Source organism: Oryx dammah, unplaced genomic scaffold, assembly GCF_014754425.2.
Source record: "Oryx dammah isolate SB20612 unplaced genomic scaffold, SCBI_Odam_1.1 HiC_scaffold_23, whole genome shotgun sequence".
Lineage (NCBI taxonomy): Eukaryota > Metazoa > Chordata > Mammalia > Artiodactyla > Bovidae > Oryx > Oryx dammah.
In genome coordinates, this window is record NW_024070207.1 from 19,244,089 (window position 1) to 19,260,367 (window position 16,279).

At 37.2% G+C, this 16,279-nt stretch overlaps 1 pseudogene; it reads left to right on the forward strand.

The window, feature by feature from the left end:
- Positions 1–2,477: 2,477 nt before the first annotated feature.
- LOC120882722 lies at positions 2,478–2,601 on the forward strand (annotated as a pseudogene).
- The last annotated feature ends 13,678 nt before the right edge of the window (positions 2,602–16,279 follow it).

The window sequence follows — 16,279 nt, forward strand, 5'->3', positions numbered from 1 at the left end:
GTCTCTGGGGCCAAGATTGCCTCTCACCTTCTGGCTCTGGTTGTCTCCCATCTGTCTCTCTGACTCTGGCAGGGGGAGGGGCCAGTCCACAGCTGGCTAGCTCTCCTCTGGTATTCACTCAGTCCTTTGTTCTGTGAGTGCGCTAGGCTGTGTCTCAGGTTAGAACTTTTCAAAGTTCTCGCTCTCTTTTTTTTCTCTCTCTGGCTTTCCCACAGTTTGGGTTGCTATCTCAGGTTAGCTCCCTAAGACTGTCCTCAGGGCATTCAGGCCCCATCCCTACCTTAAACATGCAGCCCACACCTCCCTGTTCAGCTCCCACCCACTGCTGGCAGATGCGAGCGTCTGGGCTACTTCTCTGCTGGGAGTTGCGGTTAGGCACATAATCTGTGTTTTTTTTTTTTTTTTCCTCCCGATTATGTTGCCCACTGGTGAGATGGTTTCCTGGTGTTTGGAAACTTTTCCTCCTTCATGACTCGCTCCCCAGGATGGATCTTCATCCTTAACTCTTTTGTCTTACTTTTCATCTTTTATATTTTGTCCTACCTTCTACAGAATGAAGTAAGCCAGAAAGAAAAACATCAATACAGTATACAAACGCATATATATGGAATTTAGAAAGATGGTAATGATAACCCTGTATGCAAGACAGCAAAAGAGACACAGATGTGTAGAACAGTCTTTTGGACTCTGTGGGAGAGGGAGAGGGTGGGATGATTTGGGAGAATGGCATTGAAACATGTATAATATCATATAGGAAACAAATTACCAGTCCAGGTTTGATACAGGATACAGGATGCTTGGGCTGGTGCACTAGGATGACCCAGAGGGATGGTTCGGGGAAAGAGGTGGGAGGGGGGGGTTCAGGATGGGAAACATGTGTACACCCGTGGCAGATTCATGTTGATGTATGGCAAAACCAATACAATATTGTAAAATAATTAACCTCCAATTAAAATAAATAAATTTAAATTAAAAAAAAAACAACTTTGTATTCAGAGCTGCTTCTCAATGCCTTTATTTCAAACTGATTTAGCCTTATTGACTTGCTCTAGGCCCAGCTGACCTTGAAATGTGTTGTAGTGAGAAGAGTCTGAGCTCAGATCTCAGCTTTAAATAATTGCAACTGTGTGACTTGTTACTTATCCTTTAATTTGTCTATTTCCTACTTTTCCCATCTGTAAAATGGGAAAATGCTCATACTCATTTCACAAGATTATTATGAAGATTAAATAATATGTAATGTGTGAAACACATAGAGCTCAGTACCTATCTATATAGATAGATGGTGTATATACACATATACAGAATAAGGTTTATCTTTGTAACCATGACAATAACTTTATCTACCATTTGCTATCTAAAGAGTGATAGACATGTAAAGAAGGATCTCATTTTCCTGCTTCTTTACTGACTTAATGATTACCATGAAACTATAATATGTAAGCACAAGCACAAGATGAGGATACTCATAGATGTGCTCCACTTTGTTGTTCAGTCGCTCAGTAATGTCTGACTGCAACCTCATGGACTGTAGCAAGCCAGGTTTCCCTGTCCTTCACCATCTCTTGGAGCTGGCTCCAACTCAAGTTCATTGAGTTAGTGATACCATCCAGCCACCTTGTCCTCTGTTTCCCCCTTCTCCTCTTGCCTTCAATCTTTCCCAGCATCAGGGTCATTTCCAATGAGTCTGTTCTTTGCATCAGGCTGCCAAAGTATTGGAGTTTCAGCTTCAGCATCATTCCTTCTAATGAATATTCAGGATTGATTTCCTTTAGGATTGACTGATTTGATTTCCTTCCAGTCTAAGGGACTCTTGTCAAGAGTCTTCTCCAATACCACAGCTCAAAAGCATCAATTCTTCAGCATTCCAATAAGTCAGCCTTTTATTTTGCTATTGCCATAGGTGACACTCCAGCCACAGCTGTTTTGGAGACATCCATGACTCTCCTAAAGGGGTCTGAGCATGAGTGTACTGCTGGACCATCACAGAAAAATTGCAGGAAAGGCATACACATGCTCAAAGTATTAATAAATGCCCATCAGCACGATTTGTTGACCATTTGAGTCCCTGTCAATTCTTAGAAGTTCAGTCATGTTAAACACATTGGATAGATTAGCATTTAGCATTGCTCAATAACACTTCCTTCTTTTTTTCCCATAATTTTATAGTTCATTTTCTTGCCTAGGTAACAAGGTAATTTTCACAAATTATGTTATAATTGCATGCTGTTTGTACATTATCAGGATATGTTTGTTCATATGTCAGAATGTTATCATGGTTGAAGAAGTTTCATCAAGTAAAACTAGGCAAGTCAGAGCTTTTAGAGGTTAGAAGCTACACAGTTAATTCAGGTCATTAAATCATGTACAGAAGTCATGGAAGTAATAAATTGCTATATTAAAAAATTCATTCACAATTTTTTTCTGATTCAAGTGGTTTGTATACCATTTTTTTTCTTTTTCATCAACTTTAATGTATCTTTGTACAGTGGCAATATTACAGCTCATGAAGTTTATCTGAGGCACAATTACTGTTGATTGAAAATTTTAGAACAATGATTTTTCCCATAAAATGTTAATTATTTCTATTATATAATTATACATTTTGATTTCAGAAATTTAATGAATATTTGAAGGAGAGATGTGACTAGGAAGTTCATTAGCTATGTGATTTTCAAGGCCTGTTCTGAGGAGGCAGAGATTGACTATACATTTTAAAGAACACTAGTCTTAGAGAAAGGGCATGTGGGTTTTATCACCTGGAGTCTATTTTTCCTAGGCTCCCTCCACTAAATCTTTCTAGGCTTCCATTTTCTCATCTGACAAATGGAGAAAATAATGCCTCTCTTATATTTCTCATGGACTTGGGTTTTCAGAGACAGTTACAATTTCAAATATTCTAACACTTTGACAGGACATTTGTCTTAATTTCTGGTTCACAAAGCCCAGTTACGTCAAGTATTGTTGCATAACTAAGGTTGTAGAGAACTAGAAGCTACAATTCAACCTGACTTTTATATCCCTCATTTTATGTGCAATTATTGTACTCTTTGTCTTTATGGCTTTTAGGCTCAAGATAAAAGCTCCCAAAGCATGAGAGTTAAAAAAAAGCAGTCATTCACATCTAGTAACCTTCATTTTGTCATTCCTTTTGAAGTTTTCCTGAGAAATATGACAGTTTTCAACTCTCACAGAGACTGAAAGGATGGTTGAGGGAATCAGAGTCTTATAGATAGAATTTTGAGTTGGAAAGATCAATTCCTTGCTTTCAGGTGAGAGAAAAGAAATCCTGACAGAGTTAATGTATAACTCTCCATCCTGTGTCCTTTGTGGAGGAAGAAGAACCAGTAGAAGAAAATTATTAGAGAATTATTGAGAACAAAATTATTAGAAAAAATTTGAGAAAAATTATCAAGAAAAAATTAGAGAATTATTGACAGAAATTGCCAAAAGATAGGAAAAGCAGCCAGCTGGTAAGTGTTAGGGTTTGTGCCAGTACAAGAGAAAAACAAAAGTCATATCTCCTATGGATGTACAAAATCTGGAAGCAGGGGACAAACAATGAAACTGGGGATTACATGACATATTAAGGGGAACAAGGTAAAGGCCTGTTTGGAGAGGCAATTATGCAACTACAACCTACTAATTTAAGAAAGAAAAATTCCACTGAAATATATAATGCATCAGGCTTTGGGACTTCTATGGTGGTCCAGTGGTTAAGACTTCCTCTTCCAATGCAGGGGATGTGGGTTTGATTCCTGGTTGTGGAGCTAAGATCCCACATGCCTTGAAACAAAAACAAAAACAAAAAGCACAAAACAGAAACAATATGGTAACAAATTCAGAAAACAACAGCATGAAACAGAAACAATATGGTAATAAATTCAATAAAAACAAAAAAATGATCCACATCAAAAAAATCTTAAAAGAAAATATAATTCAACAGGCTTTAATCCATAGGAATGCATTTCTGAAACAACCTGATATCAAGACAATGCTTATCCCAACCCCAACAAAACTTCCAAAGTTTCAATGGCTGCAAAACTTTGTAGGTTTCTATAGTTGCAGTATAATGGTGGCTGTGTTAGAATGAGGTGACACAGGATAATTAAAAGTAGGAGATGAGTACAGTCAAATTGGGGCTGAAATATATTGAGTCATTGAGGACTACTCTTAAAATACTAAGAATAACTATAAACACAAGAAAACTACACTGGTGATGTACAGAGGTAAACAGAAGTTTCTCACCTGCACAAATGTGTCTTTCTGACTAGGGAAAGTTCTTTGTGGTGATAACGTTACCAAATGGTATTTTTATAAACCTCAGGATACCTAGGGCAAATGAGTATGTGGTAGTTTACCCATGACTTGATTATGGTTTTCTTTCATTTCTTATCAGCTGGATGATCATTTATTTATTCAATATGCATATTACATTTATTGAATCATATATTTTATATAATATAAAAATAGAGATTAATATGACACAGTCACTTGCCATTGAACTTTTCAGCCATATACACGTATAAAGTCACAATTCACTTATAAGGCATTTTAATCTTTGAAAACAGACAATGAAGAAATCAATATGACTAAGTTAAAAATAATCAGGAAGTTATCTTTGACACTTTTATCATATAGTTATTTGAAATCAGTTCAGTTCAGTTCAATCGCTCAGTCATGTCTGACTCTTTGCGACCCCATGAATCGAAGCACACCAGGCCTCCCTGTCCATCATCAACTCCCGGAGTTCACTCAGATTCACATCCATCGAGTCAGTGATGTCATCCAGCCATCTCATCCTCTGTCGTCCCCTTCTCCTCCTGCCCCCAATCCTTCCCAGCATCAAAGTCTTTTCCAATGAGTCAACTCTTCACATGAGGTGGCCAAATTACTGGAGTTTCAGCTTTAGCATCATTCCTTTCAAAGAAATCCCAGGGTTGATCTCCTTCAGAATGGACTGGTTGGATCTCTAGTTTTATCAAATAGTTATTATGAAAACTCTGTATTTCAAAAAGTCATATTACTTTCCTTATCTCTATGGAAGATAGAGTACTTTATATGATTTTCCTAAAAATCCAAAGTTTATTTTGGCTATGTTTTGTTGCATGAATCTCTTGGATACAAATACTTTGTTCTTGTCATAATGATTGTTTACCTTGCTGTAAGCAAAAAGATCTGCTTGAATGTTTTTTCATTAATTTTATTTTTCTACACACCTTTGATTTGTAATGAGAAATTAATTCTAATGCTTATGTTGTACCAAAACGGACAACATTGGCAATCTGATTTATATACCCTAGACTATTTCTACTGACAAAGCAAATAGAACGGTAGAACCAAAATGCTAGTTCATACCTGTTCCAAAAATAGATGAATCTCTAACCATTTTAAGATGATTCAATGAAAATTTCCTGCGATTCCCTTTTGTTACATCATCAGTTATATAAAGTAAAACATGCAAAGTCTGACTTTTTTTTTTTCATATTGCAGTAGTATGTGTTTAAGTAAATGGGATAAAGGAGAGTGCTAACAGGCAGCATTTCCCTATTTGTTGATGATGATTGTGTAGATTCCAGCTGTAAAGAGATTCAACCATCCCCCTGAACAAACTGGCATGAATTTACTTTTTGCTTAATAATAATCAGTTAATTTCAAAAGATCACACTAAAACAACAGCAGCTCAATAAGATTCTTCTGCTAAACCACTATGGCAGAGTCATCATAATCATATTTATCTAGTGTAGAATAAAGAACACCAACATCAAACCACAAAGCAAAAGGCATAATCAGGAGTTGGACCAAAGTACCACGTTACTGAAAAGAGAAGCTAGAAATCAAGGTATAGTAACCAGGAAGTAAGGATATTATATACACATTCCCAAACTGATGTTAAGACAGGTAAGAATCCTAAGCTGGGAGGAAAAATGAATTAGAGAAGCAGATTGTCAGCATAGAAAATGGGGTCTGTAAAGGTGCCAGTAATGGTGGTTTTGATAGAGGCAGCATTATTTCCTCTTTAAAAAAATTAAATTTTTTGCATTTTTATTTTTTTAATATAAATTTATTTATTTTAATTGGAGGTTAATTACTTTACAATATTGTATTGGTTTTGCCACAGGTATACACGTGTTCTCCATCCTGAACCCCCCTCTCTTATCCCTCACTGTACCATCCCTCTGGGTTGTCTCTGCAGCAGCCCCAAGCATCCAGTATCATGCATTGAACCTGGACTGGTGACTCGTTTCATATATGATATTATACATGTTTCAATGCCATTCTCCCAAATCACCCCACCCTCTCCCTCTCCCTCTCCCACAGAGTCCAAAAGACTGTTTTATACATCTGTGTCTCTTTTGCTCTCTCGCATACAGGGTTATCATTACCATCTTTCTAAATTCCATATATATGCATTAGTATATTGTATTGGTGTTTTTCTTTCTGGCTTACTTCACTCTGTATAATAGGTTCCAGTTTCATCCACCTCATTAGAACTGATTCAAATGTATTCTTTTTAATGGCTGAGTAATACTCCATTGTGTATATGTACCACAGCTTTCTTATCCATTCATCTGCTGAAGGACATCTAGGTTGCTTCCATGTCTTGGCTATTATAAACAGTGCTGCGATGAACATTGGGGTACACGTGTCTCTCAATTCTGGTTTCCTCAGTGTGTATACCTAGCAGTAGGATTGCTGGGTTATAAGGCTGTTCTATTTCCAGTTTTTTAAGGAATCTCCACCCTGTTCTCCATAGTGGCATTGCCACCAACAGTGTAAGAGGGTTCCCTTTTCTTCACATCTTCTCCAGCATTTATTGCTGGATTGCAGCCATTCTGACTGGCATAAAATGGTACCTCATTGTGGTTTTGAGTTGCATTTCTCTGATAATGAGTGATGTTGAGCATCTTTTCGTGTGTTTGTTAGCCATCTGTATATCTTCTTTGGAGAAATGTCTGTTTAGTTCTTTGGCCCATTTTTTGATTGGGTCGTTTATTTTTCTGGAATTGGGCTACAAGAGTTGCTTGTATATTTTTGAGATTAGTTTGTCAGTTGCTTCATTTGCTATTATTTTCTCCCATTCTGAAGGCTGTCTTTCCACCTTGCTTATAGTTTCCTTTGTTGTGCAGAAGCTTTTAAGTTTAATTAGGTCCCATTTGTTTATTTTTGCTTTTATTTCCAGTATTCTGGGAGGTGGGTCATAGAAGATCCTGCTGTGATGTATGTCAGAGAGTGTTTTGCCTATGTTTTCCTCTAGGAGTTTTATAGTTTCTGGTCTTAGGTTTAGATCTTTAATCCATTTTGAGTTAATTTTTATGTATGGTGTTAGAAAGTGTTCTAGTTTCATTCTTTTACAAGTGGTTGACCAGTTTTCCCAGCACCACTTGTTAAAGAGATTGTCTCTAATCCATTGTATATTCTTGCCTCCTTTGTGGAAGATAAAGTGTCCATAGGTGCATGGATTTATTTCTGGGCTTTCTATTTTGTTCCATTGATCTATATTTCTGTCTTTGTGCCAGTACCATACTGTCTTCATGACTGTGGCTTTGTTGTAGAGCCTGAAGTCAAGCAGGTTGATTCCTCCAGTTAATTGAAGGATAATTGCTTTACAACATTGTGTTGGTTTCTGCCATACATCAACATGAAACAGCCATAGGCATACATATATCCCTTCCCTCTTGAACCTCCCTCCAGCCTCCCACCCCATTCTATCCTAAAGAGAGTAGCATTGGAACATATACATTACCATATGTAAAATAGATAGCCAGTGGGAATTTTCTGTATGACGCAGGAAACTCAAACCTGGTGCTCTATGACTATTTCCTCTATCTTGACCTTGCATTTCAGGTTAAGCTCAGCATACTCTTGCATACTTAACTAGCCATCTCCCTTGCAGAATTCAGGCAGAAGGCAAAGTGGCAAAACCTCCTATTTCCTTGATTACAGAAAGTTTACCAGTTTACCAAACTGGTAACTTACTCATGTGACATATACACCTAATTTGGTGAAATATGAAGTTTAGTATGATTTGGCACTGGTGTCTAGACATAATATAACTGAGGTTATTTCTATGGTATGTCAAACAAAAGGAGAATAATTAAGTGAATTAATCTCTGGGAGTCTTTTTTAAAATTTCATCTAATTTTTTATTTATTTAATTTTGGCTGTGCTGGGTCTTTGCTTTGTGGTCTTTTCTAAGTGTGGGCTTCACAGCGAGCAGGGGCTACTTTTTAGTTGTGGTGCATGGGCTTCTCATTGTGGTGGCTTCTCTCATTGCTGAGTTGTCTAGGGTGCACTGGTTTCATTAGCTGTGGCAAATGGGATCAGTAGTTGTGGCTGGTGAGCTCTAGAGCACAGGCTCAGTATTTGTGGTGCAGGGGCTTAGTTGCCTTGTGGCATGTGGAATCTTCCCAGACCAGGAGTGGAATCTATGTCCCCTGCATTGACAGGAAGATACTTAACCACTAGACCACCAGGGAAGTCCTCTGGGAGTCCTTCTAACTATCCATATTTTTGGCATTACATAATCAGGCTGAGTGCTGAAGAATTGATGCTTTTGAACTGTGGTGTTGGAGAAGACTCTTGAGAGTCCCTTGGACTGCAAGGAGATCCAACCAGTCCATTCTGAAGGAGATCAGCCCTGGGATTTCTTTGGAAGGAATGATGCTGAAGCTGAAACTCCAGTACGTTGGCCACCTCATGCGAAGAGTTGACTCATTGGAAAAGACTGATGCTGGGAGGGATTGGGGGCAGGAGGAGAAGGGGATGACCGAGGATGAGATGGCTGGATGGCATCACTGACTCGATGGACTTGAGTCTGAGTGAACTCTGGGAGTTGGTGATGGACAGGGAGGCCTGGCGTGCTGCGATTCATGGAATCACAAAGAGTCTGACATGACTGAGCGACTGAACTGAACTGAAAAAAAAAAAAAGAAAAGAAAAAGAAAAAGTAAGTATTAGGTTTATGCAATTCTGGGGGAAAAGATTCTATTCTCCTCATCCTAAAACAGTCATTAGTTATTGTTGATTTTACCTTGTCTTCTGTATTAGTTAGGGTTTTCCAGAGATAACAAAGCAATAAAACAGGGTTTATTTTAAACATTTGGCCTGTGCAGTTGTAGAAGTACTAATTCAATATCTGCAGGGGAATTTGGCAGGCTGGAGACTCTTGGAAAAGTTGTAATCTGAATCCAAAAGCAGTCTGCAGGCAGAATTTCTTCTTGAGATGAATTACAATTAAGATGAATGCTAAGAACTATACAGTGCTTTGGAATCATATGACACAAACACACTTAGAATGCTTCAAAAATGACATTTGAACTATGCTCGGTGCTTACAAGTTAGCGAGGTAAAAGAAGAACAAACATGTGTTACCAACTGTATTGGGAGAGAGTGTGGTGAATATGAAAGTCTGAGATAGGTCAATGTAGTTAAAAAGAGAGAATAATGAAGAACATGATTCAGATAAGAATGCAGATTAGGGATGAGTCATGCAATATCTTGATAAGTACTTTAAGGTATTATGCCTTTACCCTAAGTGTTAAAGGAAAACATTAAAAGTTTTTAAGTAAGGGAAATACATCATTAAATTTTCTTTCAAATACCCCATTCTGAGTATATAGAATAGGCTAGAGAGAGAACAGAATAGAGGAGGATTAATATATTATATATATTATAATATAATCAATTAATATATTATTGCTTTTTCAGGGAAGAGGTAGAACTAAGGTGATGTAATGTAGAGATATTTAAGTGGATTCAAAGATGGAGTAGATACATAGGGTGAGGGAGAGAGTGTTAGACCGAATGGGTAGTGATATCATTTGGGGGTATAAGGGACACGTGAATAACACTAGTTTGGAGAGGCAAAAAGGGAGTATATTGTGAATTTGTTTTTATTTTTGAGGTGACATTGAGACAGCTAAAAAGATATAAATTTGAGCACAGAGAAAAGATTTGTTCTAGAGACAAAGTTTTGAATACTAATAATTTTTGCATCAGTTCAGTTCAGTCACTCAGTCGTGTCCGACTCTTTGCGACCCCATGAACCACAGTACGCCAGGCCTCCCTGTCCATCACCAACTCCCAGAGTTCACTCAAACCCATGTCCATTGTGTCGGCGATGCCATCCAACCATCTCATCCTCTGTCATCCCCTTCTCCTCCTGCCCTCAATCTTTCCTAACATCAGGGTCCTTTCAAATGAGTCAGCTCTCTGCATCAGGTGACCAAAGTTTTGGAGTATCAGCTTCAACATCAGTCCCTCCAATGAACACCCAGGACTGATTTGCTTTAGGATGGACTGGTAGGATCTCTTGGCATTCCAAGGGACTCTCAAGAGCCTTCTCCAACACCGCACTTCAAAAGTATCAATTCTTCGGTGCTCAGCTTTCTTTATAGTCCAACTCTCACATCCATACATGAACACTGGAAAAACCATAGCCTTGACTAGATGGACCTTTGTTGGCAAAGTAATGTCTCTGCTTTTGAATATGCTATCTAGGTTGGTCATAACTTTCCTTCCAAGGAGTAAGTGTCTTTTAATTTCATGTCTACAATCACCATCCATAGTGATTTTGGAGCCCCCAAAAATAAAGTCAGCCACTGTTTCCCCATTTATTTGCCATGAAGTGATGGGACCAGATGTCATGATCTTAGCTTTCTGAATGTTGAGCTTTAGGCCAACTTTTTCACTCTCTTCTTTCATTTTCTTCAAGAGGCTCTTTAGTTCTTCACTTTCTGCCATAAGGATGATGTCATCTACATATCTGAGATTATTGATATTTCTACTGGCAATCTTGATTCCAGCTTGTGCTTCCTCCAGCCCAGCATTTCTCATGATGTATTCTGCACATAAGTTAAATAAGCAGGGTGACAATATACAGTCTTGATGTACTCCTTTTCTTATTTGGAACCAGTCTGCTGTTCCACGTACAGTTCTAACTGTTGCCTCCTGACCTGCATACAGGTTTCTCAAGAGGCAGGTCAGGTGGTCTGGTATTCCCATATCTTTCAGAATTTTCCACAGTTTATTGTGACCCACACAGTCAAAGGCTTTAGCATAGTCAATAAGGCAGAAATAGATGTTTTTCTGGAACTCTCTTGCTTTTTTGATGATCCATCAGATGTTGGCAATTTGATCTCTGGTTCCTCCGCCTTTTCTAAAACCAACTTGAACATCTGGATGTTCACAGTTCACATATTGCTGAAGCCTGGCTTGGAGAAGTTTGAGCATTACATTACTAGCGTGTGAGATGAGTGCAATTGTTTGGTAGTTTGAGCATTCTTTGACATTGCCTTTCTTTGGGATTGGAATGAAAACTGACCTTTTCCAGTCCTGTGGCCACTGCTGAGTTTTCCAAATTTGCTGGCATATTGAGTGCAGCACTTTCACAACATCATCTTTTAGAATTTGAAATAGCTCAACTGGAATTTCATCACCTTCTGCTTTGTTTGTAGTGATGCTTCCTAAGGCCCACCTGACTTCACATTACAGGATCTCCAGCTCTAGGTGAGTGGGAATGATCATACCTTCGTGATTATCTTGGTCGTGAAGATCTTTTTTGTACAGTTCTTCTGTGTATTCTTGCCACCTCTTCTTAATACTTCTGCTTCTGTTGGGTCCATGCCATTTCTGTCCTTTATTGTGCCCATCTTTGCATGAAATGTTCCCTTGGTATCTCTTTTTCTTGAATAGATCTCTAGTGTTTCCGATTCTATTGCTTTCCTCTATTTATTTGCATTGATATAAAATATTTTACCAGTTTTGCTCTCTTAATTTTTTTGTTTTATTTTAATGATTTTTATTTTTACTCCCAGCGAGGTTGCCTTTGAATGAGTAGACAACCAGACCATAGATAGGTTTATTCTGTACTATCAGAGAATGATAGTGCAGTAAGAATAAAATCAGTATATATATATTTTTAAACTTAAAGCTCAACATTCAGAAAACTAAGATCATGGCATCCGGTCCTATCACTTCATGGCAAATGAATGAGGAAACAGTGGCAACAGTGGCTGACTTTGTTTTTTTTGGGCTCCAAAATCACTGCAGATGGTGACTGCAGCCATGAAATTAAAAGACGCTTACTCCTTGGAAGGAAAGTTGTGACCAACCTAGATAGCATATTCAAAAGCAGAGACATTCCTTTTCAACAAAGGTCTGTCTAGTCAAGGATATGGTTTTTCCAGTGGTCATATATGGATGTAAGATCTGAACTATAAAGAAAGCTGAACACCAAAGAATTGATGCTTTTGAAGTGTGGTGCTGGAGAACTCTTGAGAGTCTCTTGGACTGCAAAGAGTTCCAACCAGTCCATCCTAAAGGAGATCAGTCCTGGGTGTTCATTGGAAGACTGATGTTGAAGGTGAAACTCCAATACTTTGGCCACCTGATGCGAAGAGCTGACTCATTCCAAAAGACCCTGATACTGGAAAAGATTGAATGCAGGCAAAGAAGGAGATGACAGAGGATGAGATAGTTGAATGGCATAACCAACTCAATGGACATGAATTTGAATAAACTCCAGCAGTTGGTGAAGGACAGGGAGGCCTGGCATGCTGCAGTTCATGGGGTCACAGAGAGTCAGACATGGCTGACCAACTGAACTGAACTGAACTGAACTGAAATAATTATTTATATTTAATCAAAGAATAATTGCTATACTGTATTCTGTTGGTTTCTGTCATACATCAATATGGTGTACATCAGCCATAGGTTTACATATATCCTCTCCCTCTTGAACCTCCCTCCCCATTTCCTTCCCCACCCTACCCCTCTATGTTGTTACAGAGCCCTGATGTGAGTTTCCTGAGTGATACAGCAAATTCACATTAGCTATCTATTTCACTTATGGTAATGTATGTTTCCATGTTTCTCTATGCATCCCCTCTTTCCTTCTTCCCACCATCTGTGTCCATAAGTCTGTTTTCTATGTTTGTTTCTCCATTGCTGCCTTGCAAATAATTTCATCAGTACCATCTTTCTAGATTCCATATATATGTAATTGTATACGATATTTGTTTTTCTCTTTGTGACTTCACTCTGTATAATAGGTTCTAGGTTCATCCACCTATTAGAACTGACTCAAATATGTTCCTTTTTATGGCTAAGTAATATTCCATTGTATATATGTACCACAGCTTCTTTATCCATTCATCTGTCAATGGACATCTAGGTTGTTTCCATATTCTAGCTATTGTAAATAGTGCTGCAAATGAATATTGGGATACATGTGTCTCTGTCAGTTTTGGTTTCCTCAGGTTATATGTCTAGTAGTGGGATTGCTGGATCATATGGTAGTTTTATTCCTAGTTTTTAAAGGAATCTCCATACTCTCTCCCATAGCAGTTGAATCAATTTACGTTCCCACCAACAGTGCGAGAAGGTTGCCTTTTCTCCACACCCTCTGTGGCATTTATTGTTTGTAGACTTTTTGATGATGTCCATTCTGACCAGTGTAAGATGATATCTCATTGTAGTTTTGATTTGCTTTTCTCTAATAATGAGCTATGTTGAGCATCTTTTCATATGTTTATTAGCCATCTGTATGTCTTCTTTGGAGAAATCTCTCTTTAGGTCTTTTTTCCATTTTTTTGATTGGGTATTTTGTTTTTCTGGTATTGAGTTGTATGACCTGCTTTTATATTTTGGAAATTAATCCTTTGTGGATTGTTTCATTTGCTATTATTTTCTTCCATTCTGAGGGTTGTCTTTTCATCTTGTTCATAGTTTCTTTTGCTGTGTTGCTGTTCAAAAGTTTTTAAGTTTAATTGGGTCCCACTTGTTTATTTTTGTTTTCATTTCCATTACTATAGGAGGTGGATCATAGAAGATCTTGCTTTGATTTATGTCATCGAGTGTTCTGCCTATGTTTTCCTCTAAGAGTTTTATAGTTTCTGGTCTTACATTTAGGTTTTCAATTCATTTTGAATTTATCTTTGTGTATGGCATTAGGAAGTGTTCTAATTTCATTCTTTTACACATAGCTATCAAGTTTTCCCAGCACCACTTATTGAAGAGGCTGTCTTTGCCCCATTGTATAGTCTTGCCTCCTTTGTCAAAAATAAGGTGCCCATAGGTACATGGGTTTCTCTAGGCTTTTGTTCCATTGGTCTATATTTTTGTTTTTCTACCAGTACCATACTGTCTTGATGACTGTTGCTTTGTTGTATAAGTCTGAAGTCAGGAAGGTTGATTACTCCAGTTCCATTTTTCTTTCTCAAAATTGCTTTGGCTATTCAGGGTCTTTTGTGTTTCCATATTGAAATATAGTTGATTTATTATATTTGTTGTGTTATTTGCTGTAATGTTGTATTAGTTTCAGGTGTACAGCAGAGTAATTCATATATATATATATATATAATATATACAACATTATAATATATTTTATTTTTTATATTCTGTTCCATTATAGGTTATTACATGATATTGAGTATAGTTCCCTGTGTTATACAGTAGGTCCTTTTTGGTTATTTATTTTATATAGTAGTGTGTATATTTTAATTCCAAAGTCCTAATTTACCCCTGTTCCCTTTCCCCTTTGGTAACTATAAGTCTCTTTTATATGTCTGTGAGTCTATTTCTGCTTTGTAAATAAGTTCATTTGTAGCACTTTTTAGATTCCACATATAAGCGATATAACACTGTTTGTCTTTCTCTGACTTATTTCACTTAGGGTGATATTCTCTAGATCAATCCATGTTGCTGCAAATGGCATTAGTTCATTCTTTTTTATGGCTGCATAATATTCCATTGTGTATATATACCACTTCTTTACTTTATTCATCCATCTGTTGTTCAACACTTAGGTTGCTTCTGTGTCTTTACTATTATAAATAGTGCTGCTATGAATTTTGGGGTACATGTATCTTTTCAAATTAGAGTTTTCTCTGGATATGTGCCCAGGAGTGGGGTTGCTGGATCACATGGTAATTCTATATTTGATTTTTAAAGGAACCTCCGTGCTGTTCTCCATAGTGCCTGCACTAAATTATATTCCCAACAGTATTGCAGAGGGGTTCATTTTTCTCCACACTGTCTCCAGCATTTGTTACTTGTAGACTTTTTGATGACCATTCTGACCTGTGTGAGGTACTTCACTGTAATTTTGATTTGTATTTCTCTAATAATTAGTGATGTTGAGCATCTTTTCATGTGCATTTGGCCATCAGTATGTCTTCTTTGGAGAAATGTCTATTTAGATCTTCAGCCCATTTATTAATTAGGTTGTATTGATATATATGTACAATTTGTGTATTTTGGAAGTTAATCTCTTGTCTGTTGAGTCATTTGCAAATATTCTTTCCCATTCCAAGGACTGTCTTTTTGTCTTGTTTATGGTTTCCTTTGCTGTGCAAAAGGTTTTAAGTTTAAGTAGGTTCCACTTTTTTATTTTTATTTTGATTTCCATTACACTCAGAGACAGATCCAAAACAATATTGCTGCAATTTATCTCAAAGAGTGTTTTGTGTATGTTTTCCTTTAAGAATTTTATAGTATCTTGTCTCACATTTAGTCTTTAATCCATTTTTAGTTTATTTTTGTATGTGGTTTTACAGAATGTGCTTTCATTCTTTTGCATGTAGCTGTCTAGTTTTTCCAGTACCACCTATTGTAAGTACTTGCCTCCTTTTCTTCATTGCATATTCTTGCCTCATTTGTTGTAGATTAATCAACCATAACTGTGTGGGTGTTTTTTTTTTTTTTCCTTCTGGGCTTTCTATCCTGTTCCATTGATCTAGTGTCTGCTTCTGTGCCAGTGCCACACTGTTTTGATGAATGTAGCTTTGTAGTATAGTTTAACATCAGGAAGTCTGATTCCTCCAGCTCCATTCTTATTTTTCAAGATTGCTTTAGGTATTTGGGGTCTTTTGTAATTCCATACAAATTTAAAAGTATTTAAACGACCATACTATCCAAGGCAATCTATTAAATTCAATTCACTCTCTATTAAATTACCAATGGCATTTTTCACAGAGAAAATGCAAAATGGTAAATATCTATAGTGACTTTAGTAAACATTTTAAAGAAATTTGTATTTTATTCACCACAAAAGCACATACTTTTCAGCACAAAGTTAATTCACAGAAATGCCTTACATATCTGTTCAACTTACTAACACTCTTTGGTGTATGGGATCTTAGGACCAAAGTGGGAAACCACTGGATAAAAATATGTTCTTAAATAGCTTAGAGATCAAATACAAGTTATGAACAAATGAGGAGGTAGGGTCACTTGAACTCTAAGTGGTGGAGAAGAGGCAAAAAAATGGTCATGG